The sequence below is a fragment of the Geotrypetes seraphini genome, chromosome 12 (genome assembly GCF_902459505.1).
Source record: "Geotrypetes seraphini chromosome 12, aGeoSer1.1, whole genome shotgun sequence".
Lineage (NCBI taxonomy): Eukaryota > Metazoa > Chordata > Amphibia > Gymnophiona > Dermophiidae > Geotrypetes > Geotrypetes seraphini.
In genome coordinates, this window is record NC_047095.1 from 102,251,276 (window position 1) to 102,262,925 (window position 11,650).

Below are 11,650 nucleotides of genomic sequence, written 5' to 3' on the forward strand. Positions count from 1 at the left end.
ATAATTCAATCAGATCAGAAGGAGATTTTGTCATCAATATTATGCAAATGAGGATCGCAAAGTTTAAAAAAATGGAAAGCAGCTTTTTTTCCTTTTTAAAAAAGTTCAATTTCCTCAAAGTTCCACTGTCAACTGCAGTCTTCAACGATATTATAAACATTAACAAAATGTATATAGTGATAGAGATCCAAAATTTAGCTTCAAGTCCTTGTCTCTCATTATGTCCTATTATAGGAACCTTCTGTCAATTTAAAATCATCATTGAACTATTTGTTTATCCTGTTTCTTAATAAATTCTTTTAAGTCCTTTGGATCTTCAAAATTAATAGTCTTATTATTCATAGTTACCCACATAATTGCTGGATAAAAGAGACCATACTTTGCCTTCATCTGTTGAAGCTGTGGGCACAAAAGGAGGAACTTCTTCCTTACTGCAGCTGTCTTCTTGGCAAAATCAGGCAGGACTGAGATTTTTTATCCTGCCATTTAAGAGGTCTAATCTGTTTGGCAGCTATCAGAATTTGCATTGTTTGTTGATGCCTTAACATCCTGACTATGATAGGTCTTGGTCCTCCCTGTTTACTTGGTCTATAAGCTGGCAAGCAGTAAGCCCACTCTGTTTCAAAAGGAGAGGTGAACTTGATGGATAAAAACCCAGGTAAGAATTCCTCCAGATATTGAATAATATTTGCTCCCTCCAGTCCCTCAGGAAATCCCAAAATATGAAAATTGTTCCTTTTACTATAATTCTCAGCTGTTCCTAGATCTTTCACCAATTGTTTAATAAGTTTCCTGTCAATGGCTGTTTGTATTATATCATCTTCAAGTGTGGAAACTCTTTCTTCAAGCTGGTCTGTTCTGAGAGAGCAAACTGTCAACTTTTGTGACAGATTGCTGACTTCAGTTTGGATGGAGTTAAGTCTTTCAGTGTTTCCTTGTACAATATCTTGCAGCTTTTGCAGCTTTTCCATTAATTGGGTATTGAAATCTTCAGTCTCTGCTGGTAAAGGCACTTTAGAAGGTGTTGGAGGATTTGAGTCTTTTTGCTCCTGATCCAGTAGGTGCTGCAAAAGCTGTCTCCAATTTGGTTTGGGTTGTTTTTTTGAAGTCATGGTATAATCCTTAAGTCTGAAAGTGATTAACCAGAAAAAAGGGTTTTAGAAATCATTGATGATGACTATTAGAAGAGCAGGGTTAGGGAGAGCACTGATCATCCAGCCATTCTCCAGAATCTTCAAACTGCTTTAAAAAAATCCCAAACAGAAAAGAAACCAAAAGACTCTCAGTCCAGTTCATACAGTCCATAATCCAACCACCACAAAAATAAACAGGTTGGCTTCCAGGTACTTCAAAGCCCTTATTCTCTGACTAGGTTAGGAGAGAGATTGGCGAGTCTGCCAAAATTTGGCATTTTGAAAAGCACTTCCAAAATGCATCCCAGGAGACCCACTCCACAGATGTCAGCAAACTCAAGCCCCCAATCCCTATGCATGCATGTCCAGGCTTTTACTGTTCAGAAGAAATACAAACTTCCCCACTATCTTCTGCAGTGCTGGAACCTTCGTGGGTTCAGCAGAGTTGTTAAACCAATTCCTGACTACATCAGCAGCCATCTTGGACAAGAAAAGAAAAAAATCCTTCCAGCGAGGCAACAAAGAAATAAACCTCAAAATCTCCAATACTTGGGAAAGTTTAAATAATGACTTCCCCCTTTACAGAGCCTGCCATCAGCTCTAATTAAGTTAACTCAGTCCAGAGTCAAGGCCTGTCAATTTGCAAAGCAAAAAACAACAACTTTTTCCCCCCATAATCACAAGCAAGCTTAACTTACTTCCATGGCTTCCACCATAAGTTGTTCAGGCATGATTCTTACCTCCATGGCCTCAGACCCATTCTGCATTGCCGGCTCCCTGTCCTCCTCAGGACATATCATATCTTCTGGCAGTTGGGGCTGCAACAGCTCCTCCTGCATGGGAGCTTCCCCGTGCTGCTCCTCTGACTGAGTCTCCTACCGTGTTTCCCCGATGATAAGGCAGGGCCATCAAATAAGACAGCCCCCCCTTTTTAGAAAAAATTGTAAAATAAGGCACCCCCCCCCCCGCAAATAAGCCACCCACCGATACCTGCGCTTACCCGAATCGGGTGGTACGGTGGGTGACTCCGTGTGGTCCCTCCATCTACCGCGGGGGTCGGCAACCCGCAGCTCCAGAGCCGCATGCGGCTCTTTTCCACCTTTGCCGTGGCTCCGGTAGTGTGTCACGCAGGCATGCAACTTACAAGTCCGGCGTCGCAGCGGGAAATAGCCATGCTGAGCAGTGAGCTCAGCACGTACACAGATGAAAGCCTTGCTTGCTGATTAGTCCGGCGGCCATGCCGCCGGACCAATCAGCAAGCAAGGCTTTCATCTGTGTAGTGCTGAGCTCACTGCTCAGCATGGCTATTTCCCGCCGCGACGCCGGACTTGTAAGATGCACGCCTGAAAAAGAAATCATCCTGGCCGGGGTCGGTGTCATGCTCCGGAGATCTACAGCCTTCCTATCTCCCTCTCCCTTCTACCTGCTTCCGGCCACATCCCCTGCTCCGTGGCTCTCTTCGGCAACTCAGCAGCAGCGATCGACACAAGCTTCTGACGTCGGGGCCTACCCTCTGCGAGTCCCGCTTGTTTCAACTTCCTTTTTCCACAAAGGCGGGACTCGTAGAGGGAAGGCCTCGATGTCGGTAGCTTGTCTTGATCACCGCTGCTGACAAGTTGCTGAAGAGAGCCGCGGAGCAGGGGGGTGTTGCCAGGTGCAGGTAGAAGGGAGAGGGCCAGATGCAGGACTCGTGGGTGAGGGAGCAGAAGAGAGAGAGAAAGAGAGAGGGGAGGGAAACAAAAGGAAATATTTCATACTGGGCTGGGCCGGAGTGGAGGGAGGGTGGAAAGATTCTAGCTACAGGGTGCAGTAACAAAGGAAAAGGGGAGGAAAGCTGAAAATGGAGATAGTGACACAAAGAAGAGAAAGGATAAGCAGGACCTACTGAATAAGGATAGAGATACAGAGGGGACATGAAAGGGTAAATAAGGCATCCCCCCGAAAATAAGCCCTAGAGCATATTTTGGCCTTCCAAAAAAAATAAGACAGTGTCTTACCATCGGGGAAACACGGTAGGTATCTAATCTTGCATATCCACACCCAGCCCTGCACAGGGGATGGTCTCTCCTCAGCTCTGACTGCCTCCCAGCCTGTTCAGCCAGTAACTTCAAAATGGATGCTCTTAAAGGGACAGAGTCCTGTTTTCCCTGGCTGTGCTTGTAAAGTAGTACAGGTAGTGCTATTTGCCTAATGTTCATTCTGGGCTCAGCGGGGTCACTATATTCAGGATTCTGCCCAGCAGAGGCACATTGATCTGCCGTAACCAGCTTAATGGGGTTATTTCTGTGTCTTTTACCTGGCACAATCCTGGTATGGGAGTCAGATTTGTGACAAAACGAGACATAATATTTGGAATGAAAATACCAGTTCTCAAAAGTGGTAACACATCTGAGTCATGGTCTAAATACTCATAGTGATATGATGTTAAATAATGCTGAACACAATGTCCAAGTTGAAAATCCAAAAGATCATGCATTAGTTGCAACTCTGAGAAAGATAGAAATCAGTTGTTAACCATGATATCTCTCAGTGTAAAAATGTCCCGAACCATCCACTGTTTCCAATAAAAAGAATGATTACCAAAAGTCAATAAAAGGTTACCTCATAAAGGAGTGTCCAGTGTAGTGTTAATGGAACAGTTTAATTGGGAATCATAGATTGCTGCTACAATGGGAGTGGTAGAAAGGAATGGGAAGCTTTGGAGATCCAAGCAAAGCTTACAGTAGACAAGGTTACATAGAAACATAGAAATAGACGGCAGATAAGGGCCACGGCCCATCAAGTCTGCCCACCCCAATAACCCTCCCCTACCTTTCTCTGTGAAGAGATCCCATGTGACGATCCCATTTTGTCTTAAAATCAGGCACGCTGCTGGCCTCGATTACCTGTAGTGGAAGATTATTCCAGCGATCAACCACCCTTTCGGTGAAGAAGTATTTCCTGGTATCAACATGTAGTTTCCCGCCCCTGATTTTCCACGGATGCCCTCTTGTTGCTATGGGGCCTTTAAAAAAGAAAATATCTTCTTCCACCTCGATACAGCCCATGAGATATTTGAACGTCTCAATCATGTCTCCCCTCTCTCTGCGTTCCTCGAGTGAGTATAGCTGCAATTTTTTCAGCCGTTCCTCATATGGGAGATCCTTGAGTCCCGAGACCATCCGGGTGGCCATTCACTGGACTGATTCAAGTGTCAGCACATCTTTGCGGTAATGCGGCCTCCAGAATTGTACACAGTATTGCAGGATCTATACAATGGCATAATAACTTCGGGCTTACGGCTGACGAAACTCCTACGTATACAACCTATGATTTGTCTAGCCTTAGATGAAGCTTTCTCCACTTGCTTGGCAGTCTTCATGTCCTCACTGATGATCACCCCTAAGTCACGTTCTGATACAGTCCTTGCTAGGATCTCACCATTAAGGGTGTAAGTCTTGCATGGATTTTGGCTGCCAAGGTGCATGACTTTACATTTTTCAGTACTTAAGCTTAGTTGCCAGGTCCTGGACCAGTGCTCCAGTAGGAGTAGGTCGTGCACCATACTGTCAGGCATTGAGTTTCCGTCCGGCACTGTGCTTTTGTCTGGAGGAAGGGAGGAAGTGGGGCCATTGGATGATGGAGACAAAAAGGGAGTGATAAAGGAGGAAAAAGAGATAGCTGACAGGTTAAATAAGTTCTTCACGTCAGTCTTCACGAGGGAGGACACATCCAATATTCCAGAACCGGAGGACATCATAAATGGGGATCGGGATGAAAAGCTGGACCAACTAGAGGTAAGCCAAGAGGATGTCCTCAGGCAGATAGACAGACTAAAGAGCGACAAATCGCCAGATCCGGACAGCATTCACCCAAGGGTCCTCAAGGAACTAAGGAACTAAATAGCAGAGCCACTTCGCCAAATATGTAACCTATCCTTAAAAACTGGAGAGATCCTGGAGGACTGGAAAATTGCAAATGTCACGCCCATCTTCAAGAAGGGTTCAAGGGGGGACCCTGGAAACTACAGGCCAGTGAGCTTGACCTCGGTCCCGGGAAAGATGATGGAAGCACTGATTAAGGACAGCATCTGTGAACACATAAAAAACAATGGACAGCTATAGTCGAGTCAGCACGGCTTCTGCAAGGGTAGGTCATGCCTCACAAACTTATTGTACTACTTTGAGGGGGTAAACAGCCAGGTGGATAAAGGGGAATCCATTGACATCATTTACCTTGACTTTCAAAAAGCCTTCGACAAGGTACCGCACGAAAGACTGCTTAAAAAGCTGTGGAAACACGGGGTGCAAGGGGAGGTCCACCGATGGATCAAAAACTGGCTGGCGGACAGGAAACAGAGGGTTGGAGTAAAGGGCCATTACTCAGACTGGAAATGGGTCACGAGCGGAGTTCCGCAGGGGTAGGTGCTGGGACTGCTCCTGTTCAATATATTTATTAATGACCTGGAGGCGGGAACAAATTGTGAAGTTATTAAATTTGCGGATGACACCAAACTCTACCGCAGGGTTGAAACCATGGGAAGACTGCGAAGATCTGCAAAGGGACCTAACGACACTAGAAGAATGGGCCAAAAAGTGGCAAATGAACTTTAACGTAGGGAAATGCAAGGTCATGCATGTGGGGAAAAAGAACCCGATGTTCACTTACAAAATGGGGGGATCACTGCTAGGGGTAAGTAACCTTGAAAGAGACCTGGGAGTGATGGTAGACACAACTTTGAAGGCGTCGGCACAGTGCGCCACAGCCTCAAGAAAAGCAAACAAAATGTTAGGTATCATTAAGAAGGGTATCACGAACAGGATGAAGGAGGTCATCCTGCCACTGTATCGTGCAATGGTGCGACCGCATCTGGAGTACTGTGTCCTGTACTGGTCGCCGTACCTCAAGAAGGACATGGCGGTACTTGAGGGAGTCTAGAGAATAGCAACTAAACTGATAAGGGGTATGGAAAACCTCTCATATACTGACAGACTGAAAAAGCTGGGGCTGTTCTCCCTGGAAAAGCGGAGACTTAGAGGAGACATGATAGAAACCTTCAAGATCCTGAAGGGTATAGAAAAGGTAGACAGGGACAGATTTTTCAGATTATGGGGAACCACAAGTACAAGGGGGCACTCGGAGAAATTAAAAGGGGACAGGTTTAGAACAAATGCCAGAAAGTTCTTTTTCACCCAGAGGGTGGTGGATACATGGAACGCGCTTCCGGAGGCTGTGATAGGCCGGAGCACGTTACAAGGCTTCAAAGAAGGTTTGGATAGGTTCCTAGAGGATAAAGGAATTGAGGGGTACAGATAGGAGTAGAGGTAGGTTATAGGTATAGTCTGGGACCACTGCTCAGGCAATGGGCCTGATGGGCCGTTGCGGGAGCGGACCGCTGGGCGAGATGGACCTCTGGTCTGCCTCAGCGGAGGCAACTTCTTATGTTCTTATTGCATAGTTTGGCATCATCGGCGAATAGCGCTATTTTACCTCGAAGCCCCTCAGCCAAGTCCCTTATGAAGATGTTGAATAGGATCGGGCCGAAGACCGAGCCCTGCAGCACTCCACTGATCACCTCCGTCGTTTCGGAGGGGGTGCCGTTTACCATCACCTTCTGAAACCTACCTCCAAGCCAGTCCCCAACCCATGCTGCCAATGTGTCTCCCAATCCTATAGAGCTCATCTTGCTCAACAACCTGCAGTGTGGTACGCTATTGAATGCTTTGTTGAAGTCCAAGTATACGATGTCCAGGGACTCCTCAACATCCAGCTTCCCCGTCACCCAGTCAAAGAAGCTGATTAGGTTGGATTGGCAGGACCTCCCCTTGGTAAATCCATGTTGACGGGTATCTCGTAGATTCTCCTTGTTCAGGATCGTATCCAATTGACATTTGATTAGAGTTTCCATTAGCTTGCTCACTATTGATGTGAGACTCACCGGTCTGTAGTTAGCATGCTTTGACTCCGATGACAGCCAGACTGGAACAGGGAATGTGGAGTCACAATGAAACCACCAGCATATGGTGTGTAAATTTAAAGCTAATGTATATTTGCAAAAATCAGGAAAATTGACTCCCCCTTTAGCTCTGGGTTGTTTCAGGGTATTGAGAGATATCCCGGGCTTATACCTCCCCTTAAAAATTTATGCAAGATACAATAAACCTGTTTAAAAAAGGAAACTGGAAAAGAAAAGGGTAACATCTGTAGAACATAGAGAATTTGCGGAGTCATGGTCATCCAAATATTCTCCAACAGACCCCATCACATAAGCCATAAGAGGGACCAAGACTGGCATAAAACACATAGTTTGGTCAACAGAGTATGTATATTCATTTTCAATTTGTCTTCCCAAGGGAGAGAAAATTTTATACCATGATACTTAAGCCCAGAGGAGTACCATTGAAGAGGAAAGTAGCTAGCATAGTTTTTGTATAGTGTATATTCAGTGGCATAACTTCAGTTTTCTCCCAGTTTACAGTATATCCAGATAGAGATCCAAAATGCTTAACCATGGCTAATATCACTGGGATAGACTTTTCTGGATGAATTAAGTAGAGAGCATCATCTGGGAAGGCCATGAGCTGGACTTCTTCCTTAACTCAATTACTCATGGGAATTCCAAAGATTGTGGTGTGACTGAATTCTGTGCAATAATGGATCTATAGCTAAATTGAAGAGCACGGTGATCAGGGGCATCCTTGATTGGTTCCCCTGGATAACTCAAAGGCCTCTGTGACACAACCATCAAAAAAATGTTGGCCATTGGGTGACAGTACAATACACTGACCTTATTAATAAAATTGTATACTAAATGATACCAGTACAATACCTGAAACAAATATGTCCATTCAACATAATCAAGGACTTTATTGGTGTCAAGGGCCATAACACAGTTGTTTGCTTATCCCCTCAAAGAAATGCAGAAAGAATACCCTTGCTGTGAACAAGGCTGCCCTGGAACTTCAATAAGATAGGTTGCTCTGCATTTCATATTCTGCTCTTTTCACTGGTTTTCAGCATTATATCTGCTTAATTTCTCTTCTCATCCCTGTTTCTTACTAAAAAAAAATAAATAAAAAAGCACAAAAAAATAAACCCTTCTCTTTCCTCTGTTAAATCTTATTTCCTCTTCCTCTTCATAGGAAAAAGGGTAAGACTTTGTTAACTCTAATTAAATCCTGGTGCCTGTGGCTCAGGGTGACTAAAGTAGGGAAAATCCTGTTATAAATCCTGTGATTTAGGGTAGCACTGATAGAACCTGCATTTTTGTTTAAAATACTGTGTTTTAGGTGGTATAGAGCCTATATTTCTGTCTTACTAGTATTCAGCCATTGTTTTCTGCTGATTAGGTGGAGAAGGGAGGGGCTCTGTTTTACTTCTAAGGTTAATTGCATTATCTTTGGGACATTGCTGTGAACAAGGCTGCCCTGGAACTTCAATAAGATAAGTTGCTCTGCATTTCATATTCTGCTCCTTTCACTGGTTTTCAGCATTATGTCTGCTTAATTTCTCTTCTCATCTACTGTTTCTTACTAAAAAAAAAAACAACCCTTCTCTTTCCTCTGTTAAATCTTATTTCCTCTTTCCCTTTCCCTTCATAGGAATAAGGGTAAGACTTATAGTCCCACCAACCCCAGGGACCACTATTCATATATAGAGACCCATATAATCAGGACTTCACAACCAATCAAGATGACCTTTATTCTATGCAATCACTGTGGTGCTTTAATTCCAAGACATACTATTTGGAGGCTTAAGGCTTGCCCCATCTGTCTTCAACTTGCCAGTATTAAGGAGGAGCTCTGCAAACAAACAGGAATTGAATACAATTAAAGCAGCTTCCATCACTCCACAAAATCATACCAACTTACCACCTCTACCTCAAAGAATAAAACAGCCCAGGAATAAATGGGTCACAGTAGGCTCAGGAAGACTGTGACATGTAACACAGAAACATCCACCTTCACTAATATTACCTCTACAGAATTCCTTCACTCCACTAGTGCACTGCGATACTCAAGAAAACAGAAGGGAGGTGGGACTGGAACCAATGAAGGTAACTCAAGAGAACAAGCACACCCTAAGCACAAATAAAAAGACCAAAAACAGAAAACTATTACTGTTAGGGGATTCCATCATCAGAAGCATTAACCTTGGAACACAGGGCGAGGAGACCAAAATAGTGAAATGTCTTCCAGGATCCTCAGCTACCAGGAGTTCCAGGCAAATACTGACTATAATTAAAGAAGAAACTAAGGATTTTAACACTGATGTTGTTATCCATCTGGGAACAAATGACATAGCCAACAACTCCACACTTGCAGCACAGAAAGCTTTTTGGGAGCTTGGTGAGGGCGTGAAACCTTTTGTAAAGACTTTAGCTTTTTCTGAAATACTGCCAGCATATGGAAAGGGAGAGCAAAGAGTGAAAAACACAGAGGACTTTAATAGATGGCTCAGAGCCTGGTGTCATCAAGAAGGCTTCAGGTACATAGGAGGATGGGGAAATACATAGAAGGTCAAGAAGCTATATTGCACTGATGGGCTACATATTACTACAGCAGGAAAAAGAAATCTTGCAGAGAAATTTAGACAATATTTTTCTAGGCATTTAAACTAGAAGGTGGGGGTGGTGTATGTACGAAGGACAATTATAGAGACCACCCCCGGCAAAAGAAAAGATGTGATAGTAGTAAAGGCTGCAACATAAGCAATATCAGCAACTCATTTCTTAGTATTGCAACGGAAAGTGAAACGACACAAAAATCCATACGAAAAAGGAGATTATCGCTGGAAAATAGCTGGAAAGCGATGACCACAAATGCTCGCAGTCTAAGCAACAAAGTTCATGATCTGCAAGCCCTGATGTTAGAGGCAGATCTAGATATTGTTGCTATCACAGAGACATGGTTCAGTGAATCACATGGATGGGATGCAAACATACCGGGATATAATCTTTTTAGGAAGGACAGAGATGGTCATAAAGGTGGAGGAGTAGCTCTCTATGTAAAGATCAATATCCAAGCGACCGAAATGCAAGGGACCTGGGGAGAGGAAGAAGTGATATGGATTGCTCTGAAAAGAGAAGATGGAACTTCTATCTATGTGGGTGTAGTCTACAGACCTCCGACTCAATCGCAGAAAATTGAGGATTGAGGATATCCAAAAGTTTGGAAGGAAAGAGGAGGTTCTGCTGTTGGGAGATTTCAACCTGCCGGATGCGGACTGGAATGTTCCGTCTGCGGAATCGGAAAGAAGTAGGGAGATTGTGGATGCCTTTCAAGAGGCTCTGCTCAGACAAATGGTGACGGAACCCACAAGGGAAAAAGCGATATTGGATCTGGTTCTCACAAATGGAGAGAGTATCTCTAATGTTCGAGTGGGTGCTCACCTGGGAAGTAGCGATCATCAAACGGTTTGGTTTGATATAACGGCTAAAGTGGATAGCGGCCGCATGATACTTAAAGTCCTAGATTTCAAACGTACGGACTTTAATGCAATGGGAAAGTATCTGAAGAAAGAGCTGTTAGGATGGGAGGACATAAGAGAAGTGGAAAGACAGTGGTCTAAGCTGAAAGGAGCGATAAAAATGGCTACGGACCTTTATGTGAAGAAAATCAATAAAAACAAGAGAAAAAGGAAGCCGATATGGTTCTCCAACTTAGTGGCTGAGAAAATAAAGGCGAAAGAGTTGGCGTTCATGAAATATAAAAAAACCCAAGAAGAGGAGAGCAGAAAGGACTACAGGGTGAAACTGAAAGAAGCCAAGAGAGAGATACGTTTGGCGAAGGCACAGGCAGAAGAACAAATGGCTAAAAATGTAAAAAAGGGAGATAAAAAATTTTTCAGATATATTAGTGAAAGGAGGAAGATAAAAAATGGAATTGCTAGGCTAAAAGATGCTGGGAACAAATATGTGGAGAGTGATGAGGAGAAAGCAAATGTGCTAAACAAATACTTCTGTTCTGTGTTCACAGAAGAAAATCCTAGAGAAGGACCGAGATTGTCTGGCAAAGTTACACGAGAAAATGGAGTAGATTCTGCGCCGTTCATGGAGGAGGGTGTTTATGAGCACCTTGAAAAACTGAAGGTGGACAAAGCGATGGGACCAGACGGGATCCATTCCAGGATACTAAGGGAGCTCAGAGAGGTTCTGGCGAGTCCTATTAAAGACTTGTTCAACAAATCTCTGGAGACGGGAGTGATTCCTGGGAATTGGAGGAGAGCGGATGTGGTCCCTATTCATAAAAGAGGTTACAGGGTTGAAGCAGGAAACTACAGGCCGGTGAGGCTCACTTCAGTTGTTGGAAAAATAATGGAAGTGTTGCTGAAAGAAAGGATTGTGTACTTCCTTGAATCTAATGGGTTACAGGATCCGAGGCAACATGGCTTTACAAAAGGTAAATCGTGCCAAACGAACCTGATTGAATTTTTTGATTGGGTGACCAGAGAGCTGGATTGAGGACATATGCTAGATATAATTTACTTGGATTTCAGCAAAGCCTTTGATACAGTTCCTCATAGGAAGCTGTTGAACA